Here is a 16,253-nt window from a genome sequence, read left to right on the forward strand (position 1 = left end):
CCTAGTAGGATGGGTCTCTAGGGAAGCTGAGCTCCAGGACACATTGGTGGTGTCTTCAATCCAGGGAAGTCTGGCCGGCATCCTGATGATACCTGGAACCTGGTGACTGAAAAGAGAGTTAACATACAAAGCCAAACAAACTGTTGAGCAATCATGGACCCAAAGCTCGGAAAAGTGGAGAGGAAGTATTAGGGAGGTACTCACTGCAAACTCTAGTATACTTCTGCTTTCTTACTTTGGTGCCATACTCCAAACTCAGTCAATTTCTGCTTTGCGTTTCTACTTCTTTTTTTTTTTTTTTTTTACATGCATAACATTCCCCAGATTCCCATTTAGCAATAAAACCCCCACTATTTCATTCATCATTTTTCATGGACCTGTATTCTCCCCACCCACCCACCCACCCCAGAGTCTTTTACTTTGGTGTAATACTCCAATTCCATTTCAGGTTCGACTTGTGTTTTCTTTTCTAATCTTGTTTTTCAACTTCGGCCTGAGAGTGAGATCATCCCATATTCATCCTTCTGTTTCTGACTTATTTCACTCAACATGATTTTTTCAAGGTCCATCCAAGATCGGCTGAAAACGGTGAAGTCACCATTTTTTACAGCTGAGTAGTATTCCATTGTGTATATATACCACAACTTGCTCTGAATGACTCTGAAAATGTCCAATAGTTCTAGGTTATCTATCTCTTCATTTAGCTCCCTTATGTCTTTACTGATTTTCTTCCTGGATGATCTGTCAAGTTGAGATAGTGGGGTGTTGAAGTCCCCTACTATGATTGTGTTACTGTTAATATATTGCTGTAGCTCTTTCAGTAGAAGTTTGATGTATTTAGATGGCTTCTCATTGGGTGCATAGATATTAATAATTGTTAAGTCCTCTTGATTGACTGATCCTCTGAGCATTAAGTAGTGTCCATTCCTATCTTTCTTAATCTTATCTATTTTAAAGTCTATCATGTCAGATATGAGAATAGCTGTTCCTGCCCTTTTTTGTGGGCCATTGGCTTGAATGATAGTTTTCCATCCTTTCACTTTAAGTCTGTGTTTGTCTTGTTGCGTTAGGTGAGTTTCCTGTAGACAACATATTGTTGGGTTGTGTTTTCTGATCCATCTTCCTACTCTGTGTCTTTTAATAGGTGAATTCAGGCCATTCACATTTATTGATATCAAAGATTGAAGATATTTTAACGCCATTCTTGTAGAGTTTTAGAGTGTTTTGATATATGTTCTATTTGTGGTGGTCTGGTTGTTTATAGGAAACCTTTCAGAACTTCTTTCAAGGCAGGCTTGGTGATGGTTGCTTCCTTCAACTGTTGCTTGTCTGAGAAGGTTTTGATGCTTCCATCTAGTCTGAATGACAATCTAGCAGGATATAGTATTCTTGGCTGAAAGCCTTTCTCATTGAGCACTCGATAGATATCTTGCCATTCTCTTCTGGCCTGTAGTGTTTGTATGGAGAAGTCTGCTGCTAATCTTATGGGTTTTCCTTTGTAGGTGACTCTTTGTTTTTCTCTTGCAGCCTTGAGGATCCTTTCTTTATCCTTATTCCTTTCCACTCTAAGTATGACATGTCTTGGTGTCTTTAGGTCTGGGTTAATTCTGTTTGGGACCCTCTGGGCTTCTTGAATCTTTATGTCTTTGGTGTTGTCTAGACTAGAGAAATTTTCAGCTATTATGGCCTGGAGAACGCTTTCTTCCTCCCCTTCTCTTTCTTCCTCTGGTAAGCCAATAATGCGTATATTGTTTCTTTTGAAGTCATCCCATAGGACTCTGTTGTTGTTTTCAGCATCTCTTAATCTCTTTTTGAGATCTCTTACTTCTTCTTTAGTTGTCTCTAATTCATCCTCAGTCTTGCTAATTCTGTCTTCAGCCTCATTGATTCTGTTCTCTCTGCCCTCTACTGCTTTCTGGAGTTCATCTATTTTGTTGCCCTGCTCTGATACTGTTTTAGCTTGTTCAGCTAGTTGCCTTCTTAGCTCAGCAATTTCAGCTTTCAGCTCTCTAATAACCATGAGATAATTGGAATTTTCTTCCATATTCTCATTTGTTGTTGCTGCATTTCTGATTACAATTTTTTCAAATTCTTTACTCACTCCTGTTATTATTTCCTTAGCTAATGTTTGGATGTTGAACTCGTTGTTTTGTGCTTTGCCCTCTGGAGGACTTTTAGCTGGACTCTTGTCCTGGTTCGAGTCTCTATTATTTTTTCTTGTTGTTTTAACCATTTTATATAAGTTAAGAGGTTTTTCAATCCCTGAGTTGGAGTTCAGTGGTGTAAAAGCCTTTTTTTTTCCCCTGTAGGCTATGGTAGCCTGAGGGCTTTTAAACTATCAATAGGCTTCTTGGCTTAATCAATGACTCCTGACCAAGAGATAAAGCAGGGTGTGGCAGAGATAATCCAGTGGTTATGCAAAGAGACTTTCACAGCCCTTCAGCTATGCCACCGAGGTATAGGTCTTCTCCTGAGTTTCCCGGTTAGATCTCTGTGCCCTGGTGTCCCTCCCTGTTGCTGCTCCAGATTCTGAGGGTAGTAGCAATGGAGACTCAGAGTTGTACTTGGTGAGTCTCTGGGGAGTCCTTTCCTCCCTTTAGCTGTCCCCTTGTTGGTGGAGCAGATTGGAGGTGGTGTCTCCACTGACAAACTGTCGAACTGTTAGCAGTCACTTAATCTCTCCTTAGGCCCCTCTCTCCTCTCTGTCACCAGCCACGCGTGTTTGTACTCACGGGTGATTTACTGGGTTTCTGTGGTCATTCTAGTCCTGTCTTGTTTCGGTCCGGGTGGTCTCCTTTGGTATTCCTAGTTGATCCGGGAGAGGAGAGGAGAGGAGAGAAAGCCCACCAAATAACTTCTGAATCTCTGAACAGCGACTGATTTGAGATAATCAATGTTTGTTGTTGCGGTCATTGCATTTTAGGCTAATTTGTTACCTAGTAATAGATGGCAGATATAGAGCCATAGTAGGTGGAAAGGAAACAACTTGAGAGGAAGGTTAATTAAAACTAAGGGAGGGGGTGGGGGGTGGTGGTAAATACATAATGGATATGCAAAGAGACTCTTATGCCTGAAGCTCCAAAGTCCCAAAGTCCCCTACCACCATAATCCAGAGAAGAGAAGTGCTCTGGTAAAAATAAAGAAGGAGGGATTTTAGGAGGAGGAGTTACGTCAATTGTATGGATGAGAGACATAATTACAACTGAGAAGGTCAGTGGGTTTGGTGAGGGAGACATTGGTGATGGAAATAAAATTTTATTAGAACTGATAGGAAAGAAATCCATGTGCTGAGAATCAGCAAGTGTGAACAATATGTACAAATGACTCCAGGATATTGCAGTAAAAGAAAATAGAAAGAATTGGTCTGGGGCCCATAGTCAGCTTAGGAGCCTGTGTGGCCTCTGCATCCCTCTAGATCTGAGCTCACAGTCTGTGGTCATGAGTAGGAATGTTCCAAGCTGCTCCAATATCAGGACCCATGTTCCTCAGGTGTAGTAGCATAGAGTGTGTTGTACATCCTCCCTTCAGAGGATGGAACATTCTCTACCATTGTTGATCCAGGTTGAGGGCAAGGTCCTATGGGGGCCCACAAAGGGGTCTATTGTGTTGTTCCTGATAGGAGTGACCAGTAACAATGGAGAGAGGGATTTATTTGAGGTCTAGGCCCATCATGTCTGTTTGGGAACCTCAGGACTCCCCAAATAGGGCCCCAGCCGATGGGGTGGCCTGACAGTGACTAAAGAGTCATTGTTCAAGTATGCCAGTCTCTTGCCCTTATTCAGCTTTTGCAGTCCTTGCTTTGCTAAGGTTAGCTTTGGAGTGAGTGAGAGAACTAAAGTAGGTGAGGAGGGTATCTAAGTCTAGTTAGACACTATTTCATTAGGAACTTTATGCTGACTCACTGCAGACTATTGTGTACTTTTGCTTTCAGGTATATATTTTGCCCTAGTTTATGGATACGTGTGAACATATGCTGTATCTTACGGGACCTAGTCTCTATCTAGGTTTTGGACTTTGTTAGTAAGTGAACCACCTGGGATGGAATTAGAGTATACTATGAAAGGAAAGGTCTCACCCGACTAATGAAGCTGAAGGGTTGTCATTCCACACGTGAAGTCTCTGGACACAGTCTGAAATGGAGCATGCTGGGGTGGCACTCGTTACATTGATTAGGTTGGAATCAGTGGATATATTATTTGGTATGAATTGAGAGAAGCATGCAGGGAAGAGAGAGGCAGGCTGAGAGTATGGATCGACCAGTCAACACCCATGTTCAGCGGGGAAGCAATTACAGAAGCCAGACCTTCCACCTTCTGCATCCCACAATGACCCTGGGTCCATGCTCCCAGAGGGATAAAGAATAGGAAAGCTGTCAGGGGAGGGGATGGGATACGGAGATCTGGTGGTGGGAACTGTGTGGAGTTGTACCCCTCTTATCCTATGGTTTTGTTCATGTTTCCATTTTTAAATAAATAAATTAAAAAAAATAAAAAAGACAGAAAAAAAAGAAAATAGAAAGAATTGGGAGTCGGGCTGTAGCGCAGGGGGTTAAACGCAGGTGGCGCAAAGCGCAAGGACCCCCATAAGGATCCCGGTTCGAACCTCTGGCTCCGCACCTGCAGGGAGGGTCGCTTCATAAGCGGTGAAGCAGGTCTGCAGGTGTCTATGTCTTTCTCTTCCCCTTTCTGTCTTCCTCTCCTCTCTCTATTTCTCTGTCCTATCCAACAACGATGACGACATCAATAATAACTACAACAATAAAACAACAAGGGCAACAAAAAGGAATAATAAATAAATATTTTTGAAAAGAGAAAATATAAAGGGTGATAAAAATAACAAGATAATGGGGCTCGGTGCCGGCACTCTGAACCCACTGCTCCTGGTGGTGATTTTTTTCTTTCAATTTTATTTGATAGGATAGAGAGACGTTGAGAGGGGAGAGGGAGATAGGGAGAGAGAAAGATAGATACCTGTGGGCCTGTTTTACCACTCCTGAAGCATTTGCCCCTGCAGGTGGGGAGCAGGGGCTTGAACCTGGGTCCTTGTGCATGGTAATATGTGCTCTTAACTGGGTGTAACACAGCCTGCACCCCCCACAACGGTCCACTTTTAAAAAGAGATTTATTTATCTATTTAGAGGGGCCACTCTGGTACATGCAATGCTTGGGATTCAACTGGACCTTGTGATTTGAGAGTTCAATGCTTTATTCATTGCGCCACCTCCTGGACTGCCGCTGTACACTTTTCTCTTGCTAAACCATCATTAGTTAAAGACAAGAGGTGAGAAACGGGTAGATAAACTTGTGAATTCAAAGGGAGAGATTCTGTACCTTATCGGATGAGTCTTTTGCATTTGCTCTATCTTTACAGATGTCACAATTTCTCTCCAGTTCATCTCTGACTGAGAATTGCTGAGAATGTCATAGTAATTGATTGTTTTTAAAATTTGTTTAAAAAAGGAGACATTATAAGCTGGGGCCCTATTCGGGGGAGTCCTGAGATTCCCAAACAGACATGATGGGCCTAGACCTCAAATAAATCCCTCTCTCCATTGTTTCTGGTCATCTCTATCAGGAACAACAAAACAGACCCCTTTGTGGACCCCATAGGACCTTGCCCTCAACTTGGATCAACAACGGTAGAGATTATTCCATTCTCTGAAGGGAGGCTGGACAACATACTCTATGCTACACCTGAGGAAGATGGGTCGATACTGGGACAGCTTGGAACGTTCCTACTTATGACCACAGAATGTGAGCTCAGATCTACAGGGATGCAGAGGTCACTAACTGATGCAGAGGTCTCCTAAGCTGAATATGGGCCCCAGATCACATCAAATTGATGGAGTTTACAGTCAATAATATTTATACACCTTTCCCATATTTGGGAGCTACTCTCTTCCCTGATCCATCTTTCTGGTCCTTCTGCTAGACATGATGTCACCTCCCCAGACAATAATTAGGATCCACCTGCATATCAGATTTCAGGCTCAGGCACAAACAAACAAACAAACAAACAAACACACTAGTATAGCCACATGCCCTTTGGAATATAACTAAAATATGCCAACTAGCTATCTACAAAATGAGGACTCCCCCAACTCTTCATCTGCACTATTCCAGCCTTTAGGTCCATGATTGGTCAACAATTTGTTTGGCTTTGTATGTTAACTCTCTTTTCAACCACCAGGTTCCAGATGCTGGCAGAATGCTGACCAGACTTCCCTGGACAGACAGCCCCACCCATGTGTCCTGGAGCTCTGCTTCCTTAGATCCCTTCCCAACTAGGGAAAGAGAGAGACAGGCTGGGAGTATGGATCCACCTGTCAACACCCATGTTCATCGGGGAAGCAATTGCAGAAGCCAGACCTTCCACCTGCTGCATCCCACAATGACCTTGGGTCCATACTCCCAGAGGGGTAAAAAATAGGAAAGCTATCAGCTATGAGGTGGTGTCTCAATTGGAAAACTGCCGGACTGTTACCAGCCACTTAATCTCTCCCTAGGCTCCTCTCTGCCCAGGAGCCACTCGTGTTTGCACTCACCTGTGAGTTGGTGGGCTCCTGGAGTTGTTGTCGTTCTGGTCCTGCCTTGTTGTGGTCCCAGGTGGTCCCCTTTGGTATTCCTGGCTGACCCGGGAGAGGAGAGGAGAGAAACATAGCTGCTGCTGCTCTGTAGCCCCCCATTTTTTTTGAAATAATGTATTTAAAAGTTATTCCTTCCTGGGGTGGGGGAGTATTAAAAAAAAGAAGAAAGAAAAGGAATATATTATCACATTTCTATGAGGAGGTAGAAAACGTCAACTGCTTTACTGAGGCTTGCAGAACGGTGTGCAGGCAGTGACACGCTGATTCACTATCCGTTGTCTTACTGAATGTTACAGCACCATTTTCTGTGCAGCTTTTTGACTCCAACTTGCCTCAGAAGATTAATGGCTTACTAAATCACAGTTTATTATCTCACTTACCTACAGGTTTCTTTTTTTAACCAACCATAATAAACTCACAAGTAAATTGCTAGGAGAATTGGAATATATTAATTCAAATGTCAAGTGCAAACAAACTCCAAGATCCAGAGAGCGAATGGTATCTATCCTTCAGCAAACGGAGATCAGCAGACACTGTAAGGTGAAGGTAGTGCGCGGAAATCTGGGAAAGCCTCAGTGTAGAAGGCACTATAAACCCAGCAGGCATTCTTTCTTTTTTTTCTTTTATATTTTTTCCCTTTTGTTGTCCTTGTTTTATTGTTGTATTATTGTTGTTGCTGTCGTTGGATAGGACAGAGAGAAATGGAGAGAGTAGGGGAAGACAGGGGGAAAGAAAGACAGACATCTGCAGACCTGCTTCACTGCCCTTGAAGCGACTCACCTGGGGGGCTCCAACCGGGATCCTTCCGCCAATCCTTGCACGTTGTGCCATGTGCGCTTAATCCACTGTGCTACCGCCTAACTCCCTAGCAGACACTATTTCTTTTCTTTGATCAAGCTATTTATTTCTTATGGGAATGCAAGAAAGAGCTATGAAATAAACTTAATGTGCAACACCTGAATCCCCCCCCCTCTGAAATTTATGTGTGAATTCAGTGTGTAACTAATGCTTCATTATCCTATGCCAAGACTAAAATCAAAACATATTTTTTCTTGGTCAACTAAACTGGAACTTTTTATTATTTGCTGCCAGGACTTGGTGCTCGTTGGTGCTCATGCAGTCCCACTGTTTCTGGCATATAAACTTTCATTTTATTTTTTTAAAATTTTTTCTTAGTGATTTAAAAAATATTAACAAGATTGTTAGATGACAGGGAATTGTATACAATTCCACACACTTCTCATCACCAGAGTTTGGTGTTCCATCCCCTCTAGTGGAAACTTCCCTGTTCTTTATCCCTCTTGGAGGATGGACCAAAATTCTTTATGGGGAGCAGAAGGTGGGAGTTCTGGCGTCTGTAATTGCTTCTCTGCTGGACATGGGTTTTGGCAGGTCCATCCATGCCCCCAGCCTGTTTCTAGGCAGATATATTTTCTTTTTCTTTTTTTGCAGATGGAGGATTGTGACACAGAGGGAGAGAAACAGAGAGAAGACTTAGAGTACTGTTCTACCCTCAGATTGCTTCCCTGATGTGTGTGATTCTCCCATGAGGTTACCACGGGCTTAAACGTGGGTTCTTGCACATGGTGTGATGTATATTCTACTGGCTGAGTTATCTTCTGACATCCCAAAACACAATTTTATGTTTACTGTTCCTTTTTTTTTCTAAATATTTATTCCCTTTTGTTGCCCTTATTGTTTTATTGTTGTAGTTATTGTTGTTGTTATTGATGTCATTGTCGTTGGATAGGACAGAGAGAAATGGAGAGAGGAGGGGAAGACAGAGAGGAGGAGAGAAAGACAGACACCTGCAGACCTGCTTCACCGCCTGTGAAGCGACTCCCCTGCAGGTGGGGAGCCGGGGTTCGAACCGGGATCCTTATGCTGGTCCTTGTGCTTTGCGCCACCTGCGCTTAACCCGCTGCGCTACAGCCCGACTCCCCCTTTTCTGTTCTTCTTTTTCTTTTTATTTATTTATTTTCCCTTTTGTTGCCCTTGTTTTTTTAATTCTTGTTGTAGTTATTATTGTTGTTGTTATTGCCAAGGGTTGGGACCAGAATCCCTACGCTGGTCCTGGCGCTCTGTTTTTGTTTTTCAACCTCACTCTATCATCCTTCTCCTCCTAGCTTAACTCACTTACCATGAGTCCTGCTAGCGTTGTCCATATTAAAGAGGAGGTAAATTCATTATTTTTAATAGCTGACAATATCCTATTGTGTATATATAACACAACTTTCTCAGTCACTCATCTGTTGTTGGACAGCTAGTAAGCTTGACCTTTTTAGGCCAGCCCGGTTATAAAGGAAAAAACGTCACCTACAAGTATTTCATTTCTTCCTTGATTCCATAGAAACCTGTGTGACTGCTTCTTGTATAACAGATCTGATTGACGACCACTTTTTCTGCTTTCTTAAATATTTTTAGAAAATCTTAATAATAGTTGGTATTTGAAAAATCTTGCATTAAGCAGGTAAAACAATCCTGATACATAAGAAAACTAATATATTTGAAATGAAGTTGGAAGTACAGTTGCATCAATTAATTGGCAACCCATAGGGATAGAAATTGTTTTTAGGGGAGTCCGGCAGTAGCGCAGCGGCTTAAGTACACATGGCGCAAAGCACAAGGACCAGTAAGGATCCGAGTTCAAGCCCCCGGCTCCCCACCTGCAGAGGAGTCGCTTCACAGGTGGTGAAGCAGGTCTGCAGGTGTCTATCTTTCTCTCCCCCTCTCTGTCTTCCCCTCCTCTCTCCATTTCTCTCTGTCCTATCCAACAATGACGACAACGATAATAACTACAACAATAAAATAACAAGGACAACAAAAGGGAAATAAATAAATACTTAAAAAAAAAATTCCCCACACCACTGTAAGCCATTACTTGGCAGTGCTCTGAGAAAAAAAAATAAAAAAAAAAAGAAATAGTTTTTAGTGTGGGTGGTGGGGTGGTAGTTGGTGGCATGCCTGATTGGGCGCACATGTTATGGTTAGCAAGGATCCAAGTTTAAACCCTCAGCCCCCGCCTGCAGGGGGAAGGCTGCACCAGTGGTGAAGCAGTGCTGCAGGTGTTTCTCTGTCTCTCTCCTTCTCTATAGCCCCCTTCCTCTTGATTTCTGGCTTTTTCTATCAGATAGAGATAATAAAATAAAAATTAAAAGAAGGCAAAGATAAACCAAAAAATAAGAAATAGTGGCTTTCTACAATCCTCTGAGGTCCTTTTGTTTTTTATAATAAGGCAAAAATAACAGTTCAATCAATAAGAGTGACTTGGTTCTGAGATAAGTGTTAGCCTTGGACTTGAATGATTTTATTGATTGGTCTTTATGAATCTAAAGCAGCATTGCAACTAAGGGTTGAGGTGTCCTTTAGTTTAGAATGAGTGCTACTTAAGTTGATGGCAAAAAGACTACAATTACCAATAAACCTGGTTAAGACAGGCTCAAACAATAGCTAAGCTCATCCAAAGATAACTCAGAGAGCTACAGGAGTCACAAAATGTTCACGTAAGAAAACTCTTTCTACACTGTAATTATCAAAATAAATATCACAAGTGATGAAAAGTGAACGTAACCAAATGCCTTAAGGCTATTCATGACCTTCAGTGTGGAAAACAGCATTTGGTTTTAATTTTCATAAGGTTGATGTCCTTCCTTTCACCTCTGTTGCTTCTATAAATTGTAACATCAAATTCACCTATAGTAAACTCACAGTTTTAAATTTAAAAATATATTTATTTTATGAGAGAGAGGGAGGCTAGAACATAGCTTCTGTTAGGCATATGTGATGCTGGAGAGCTAACTTGGGGGTCTCAGGCGTCCAAGTCCTGGGCTCCTATGCTGAATTGTCTCCCAGGCCCTAAAAAGTCACAGTTTCCCTTGTCTTTCCTTCCTTCTGTCCTTCTCTCTCTTTTGCCCTCCAGGGTTATGGCTGGGCCTCAGTGAATTCACTAGGAATCCTCTGCTCCTGATGGCCAATTCTCATTTTTAATGGATAGGACACAGAGACATCAAGAGGGGAGGACAGAGAGGGGGAGAGAGACAGAGAGACACCTGCAGACCTCCTTCACTGCTTGTGAAGCGACACCCCTGCAGGTGGGGAGCTGAGGGCTCGAGCCGGGATCCTTGTCTGTGTCCTCACTCTTGGTACTATGTCTGGTTAACCCAGTCGCCGCCATGAGACTCCCAATTTTATTTCCTTTTCTTCTTTCTTTTTACTGACTCTAGGGAATTAACCAAGGGCCTGTGCTTAGGCTATATTGCTAAAAAGCATTCTTGACCCAACTTTTTTTTAAAAAACATTTTGTTTTATTTTTGCATAAAGAGAAATTGAGGGAGGAGGAGGAGATAGACACCACTTCACTGCTTGTGAAGATTCTCCTTGGAGGTGGGTTCTGGGGGGCTTGAACCAGGGTCCTTGTGCATAGTAACATGTGCTCTACAAGATGGACCATCACCCGGCCCCTTGATCCAGCCTTCGCATTCTGTATCCTTGCGGAGAGACAGGAGTGTGAGAGGGAGGTTCCTTATCACATGAGATTCCCATGTGTGATCCCAGTGATCCCATCTAGGTCCTCACACACGGTGAGATGTATGTTTTACTGAGTTATCTCCCTGTCTCCCTGACCAGCAGTCTTTCTCCCTCCCTCATTCTCTCTCTGTCTCTGTCTCTCTCTTTTCTCACTTTACTGAGGGAATGTTGGTTTACAGGATTATTGCTGCCACAGTCATACAGGTCCGTATTTCCCCGAGATAGGTGTCAGTAACCCTCAGCAAAACCATCTTCTTCCTCCACTGCATAGGACACTGAGTCCCCAGTCCCCCTCCTTAACCTCCTTTCCCTTGCCTTCTCTCTGAGGTACCTGCCGTGTGTGAGGTGAACTGGTATTTGTCCTCTTCCTCATTTCTTCCGGTTAATGGATCAGCAGTCTCTTACTCATCAAGCAGTTCTGACTTCAAACCTTGGGAGAGTGCTCATGGTTAAGTCAATGTAGGAAGCGAAGAAGGAGGAGACAAAAACAGCTCCAGCCTCATGCCTGGCCTTCCTTTTTCCTGCTCACCATCTACTGCACAAGACCTTTGGCAATATGAGTCAGCCAACTCAAACCTCTGATTAGTGCAGAGGGAAGAACGTTTACTCTTAGCTACAACCTGTGTTTGCTTTAAGTGTTCAATTAAGCTAAGTTAGATATTAAGTCTTAGTTTTATTTTGTTGTTTTCCAAAGATTAAGGATGAAAGGTCAAATAAGTCACGTTTCCTGTTCCTGGTTTAATGGATATGGGGGTGGAGTGGTTACTACCCAACATAGTCATTTCGGTGACAGACATCTGCACAGTGTTCTGAAATGAAATTGCCCAAGAGTAATTAACTCTATCTTAGAGTGACGAGAAATGTAGTATGATACAAAAACAAGTTTTACCGGGCCGGGTGGTGGTGCACCTGGTTGAGTGCATGTAACTATGCCCAAGAAACCAGGTTCAAGCCTCCGGTCCCCACCTGCAGGCGAAAAGCTTGGCTGCAGGTGTCTCTCTTCCCCTCTCCCTATCATCTCCAGTTCCATCCATTTTTGTCTCAAAGAATAAAATGTCTGTTTTTAGTTGTAGAGTAGTGTTCCGTAGGATATTTATCCCACAATGTCTTTAGCCAGTCACTGGTTGAAGATGGTTGAAGATGGATCATGTAGGCTGCTTCCACTCTTTGGCTGCTGTGAACAGGGAGGGGTGCATATGCCCCTTCTAATTAGTGTTTGAGTGTTCATTGAATACATGGTGTTGCTGGATCATAAAGCAGTTCCATTTCCTTCCAGTCTTCCAAAGGGGCTACTCCAGGTTTCCCTCGCACCAGCAGTGTGACAGAGTTCCCTTTTCTCCACAGCCTCTCCAACATCGTTCATTTCCTGGTTTGTTGAAGTAAGCCATTCTCTCCGGGAAACATATATATTCTATATCATATGTGATTGCCTTACAAAAATAAGGAGATGCAATTATTTGTGAGAAGGTGCATGAAACTTCAGTGCCTTATGCAAAGTGAAATAAGTCAGATAAAGCAGGTGTATCGTCCTGATAAGTTGTTTTGCCAGCTCAATAAAATATGTCTTTCAAAAAGATTAAAAACCACAAAGCATAGAGTTGAGATAATGTATACATTATCTTTTGCCTTTTTCTTTTCTCCTCCTCCTCCTCCTCCTTCTCCTCCCCCTCCTCCTCCTCCTCCTCCTTCTCCTCCTCCTCCTCCTCCTTCTCCTCCCCCTCCTCCTCCTCCTTCTCCTCCCCCTCCTCCTCCTCCTTCTCCTCCCCCTCCTCCTCCTCCTCCTCCTCCTTCTCCTCCCCCTCCTCCTCCTCCTCCTCCTTCTCCTCCCCCTCCTTCTCCTCCCCCTCCTCCTCCTCCTCCTCCTCCTCCCCCTCCTCCTCCTCCTCCCCCTCCTCCTCCTCCTCCTCCTTCTCCTCCCCCTCCTCCTCCTCCTCCTCCTTCTCCTCCCCCTCCTCCTCCTCCTCCTCCTTCTCCTTCTCCTCCCCCTCCTCCTCCTCCTCCTTCTCCTCCCCCTCCTCCTCCTCCTCCTCCTCCTCCTTCTCCTCCCCCTCTTCCTCCTCCTCCTACTCCTCCTTCTCCTCCCCCTCCTCCTCCTCCTCCTCCTCCTCCTCCTCCCCCTCCTCCTCCTCCTCCCCCTCCTCCTCCTCCCCCTCCTCCTCCTCCTCCTCCTCCTCATCCTTCTCCTCCTCCTTCTCCTCCTTCTTCTTCTCCTTCTTCTTCGTATTTGGACAATCTCTCTCTTTTTATGTAGTGCTGTGCAATAAATTCAGGGACCTGCATCTATGTAACACTAGTTAATGATCTCCTGGGGCCAATATTTTCATTTTCTTTCTTCAGAGAGATAAACTGAGAGAAAAGGAGAGGCACATAGGGGAGTAAAATGATACCACAGGACCACCCCCTTATTCACGGAGCTCCTCTGGGGCCTTCCACATTGCTCCCATTTGGTTCCTGGGCCTGACCAGGGTCTCATGCAGTCTATTTTTAAAAATATTTTTAATTTATTTATTCCCTTTTGTTGCCCTTGTTGTTTTATTGTTGTAATTATTGTTGTTGATGATGTTGTCATTGTTGGATAGGACAGAGAGAAATGGAGAGAGGAGGGGAAGACAGAGGGGGGGAGAGAAAGACAGACACCCGCAGACCTGCTTCACCGCCTGTGAGGCGACTCCCCTGCAGGTGGGGAGCTGGGGGTTTGAACCAGGATCCTTATGCCGGTCCTTGCGCTTTGTGCCACGTGCGCTTAACCCGCTGCGCTACTGCCCGACTCCCTTCATGCAAAGTCTGTTGAGTGGACCCTGAAAAACTTCTCTAAACACATCTCGGAAGATGTAACCACATACATGAATGTTTTATAAATTAGTTCCTAATAAGCAAGTACATTCCGTTTTCTAACCCCAAACAACACACACACACGCACACGCACACGCACACGCACACGCACACACACACACACACACACAATTTATATATTTGTCGCTCAGTTCTTTGCAATCTTCTCTGTTTTTTTCATGAAGGAATTTGTGCAACGCAAAAACACTGAAGGCCTAATTTGCTTGCTCTTTTCTTGTCTGACACATACTCAAATAGTCCAAGAGATGGCAGTCAACATCCTTTGTAACATACACGATTAACGTCGCTAGTCTATCATGGTCATTTAAATGTGATTTCTTTATTTTCATAATACGAGCACTAAAGCATTCATTTGAAGAACCAAAAATGTTGAACTACTAAATGTGGCTGGCCATTTCATATAAATGTTCTGTAAAGAGATTTTTTTTTTTTTTGGTAGAGTACTTTACAGGCAGACTGAATTGATTTCTCTCTTTATTTTCTCCCCATGTTTTCAGAGCAGTGATTTCTGCCTGAATATTAACTTGGAATTGCATGTGGAGTAGTAGGATCAAAGAATACATGGTAGTCTTAATGACTGTGGCAGAAGTACTAAGAATTGGACATGTAAAATAATAGTTACAGTGTCATCTAGATAGTGTCTCAGATCTAATAAGATTATTTTTGAATGCCATCTTGCATTTTTGATTAACCTGTGATTAAAAGTAACCCTTTACTTTTTTTTTTTTTTGTCAGCATGGTTCTATTTGGGGCCTCGTACCTGCATCACTCCACTGCTTCTGGCAGATAGATCCATATATATATTTTTGGAGGTCGAAGGACAGAGAGAAATAGAAAGGGGGAGGGAGAAAGAGAGAGAGAGAGAAAGAGAGACACGTGTGCACTGTCTACTGCTCATGAAGCTTCCCTCCTGCAGGTGGGGACCAGGGCCTTCAGCCTGGGGCCTTGTGCATGGTAGCACACAGTTTACTGCGTGAGTCAACCCAGCTCCCTAACCTAGCTCCTTTTAAAGATTCACAGGACTAGGACAGATTTAGGATATGTCCCCCATCTTTAGGTCAACTGATTTAGAATGTTAGTTAAATCTACAACATGCTTTTATACCAGCACTTACATGAGTGTTTGAGTAAATATTGAGAGAAACTATGGGAATGCACTCAGGGTTGGGAATCTTGATGGTCATTTTAGAATTCTGTAGACCACAAAATACTGTATTTATTATGCTAGCCATCACTATCTTGATTTTCATATAGAGGTAATTGGTTTATATTGTAACATGTCACCTAAGGGACGATATGGTGATGCCCCCATCTGAGTACATGCTGCTGTGTACAAGAACCCTGGTTCAAATCCCCTGTCCACACCTGAGTACATGCAGCTGTGCACAAGAACCCTGGTTCAAATCCCCTGTCCACACCTACAGAAGGTTTGAAATAAGCATTGTGGGTGTTGTCTTTCTCTCTCCCTATCTTCCTTAACCCTCTCAATTTCTCTCTGTGCAGGGAAATAAGAAGAGAACCAGGTGTACTGCACTAAAGTAAAAGACTCTGGGGTGGTGGGGAGGGTTCAGGTCTTGGAACATGATGTCAGAGGAGGACCTAGTGGGGGGTTGAATTGCTTTGTGGAAAACTGGGAAATGCTATGTATGTACAACTACTGTATTTTACTGTAACCATTAATCCCCCAATAAAGAAATAAAAAGAGAGAGAGAACCAGGGAGAACATTTTATTTATTAGGTGCTAATGCAGCAGTGACCTCCTACATTTAAAAAATACATAAATAACTCACTGAAGAAAAACCTGATATGGGGGGAAGGGAGGTGGCACACGCACTTGAGTGCACATGTTTAAGTGCGCAAGGACCCAGGATCAAGCCCCCAGTCCCCAGCTGCAGGGGGAAAACATTTTGAGAGGTAAAGCAGTACTGCAGTTGTTTCTCTCTTTCTTCCACTCTCTCTCTCCCCCTCCTCCTCCCCTCCTGATTTCTCTCAGTCTTTACCCAATAAAAAGAAAAGACTGGGGAGTAGGGAGGTAACGCACTGGGTTAAGCGCACGTGGAGCAAAGTGAAAGAACCTGTGGAAGGATCCCAGTTCGAGCCCCTGGCTCCCCACCTGCAGGGGAGTCGCTTCACAGGCGGTGAAGCAGGTCTGCAGGTGTCTATCTTTCTCTCCCCCTCTCTGTCTTCCACTCCCCTCTCCATTTCTGTCTGTCCTAGCTAACAACAACGACATCAACAACAACAATAACAGTAACTACAAAAATAAAACAAGGGCAACAAAAGGGAAT

The sequence above is a fragment of the Erinaceus europaeus genome, chromosome 18, assembly GCF_950295315.1.
Source record: "Erinaceus europaeus chromosome 18, mEriEur2.1, whole genome shotgun sequence".
Classification (NCBI taxonomy): Eukaryota; Metazoa; Chordata; class Mammalia; order Eulipotyphla; family Erinaceidae; genus Erinaceus; species Erinaceus europaeus.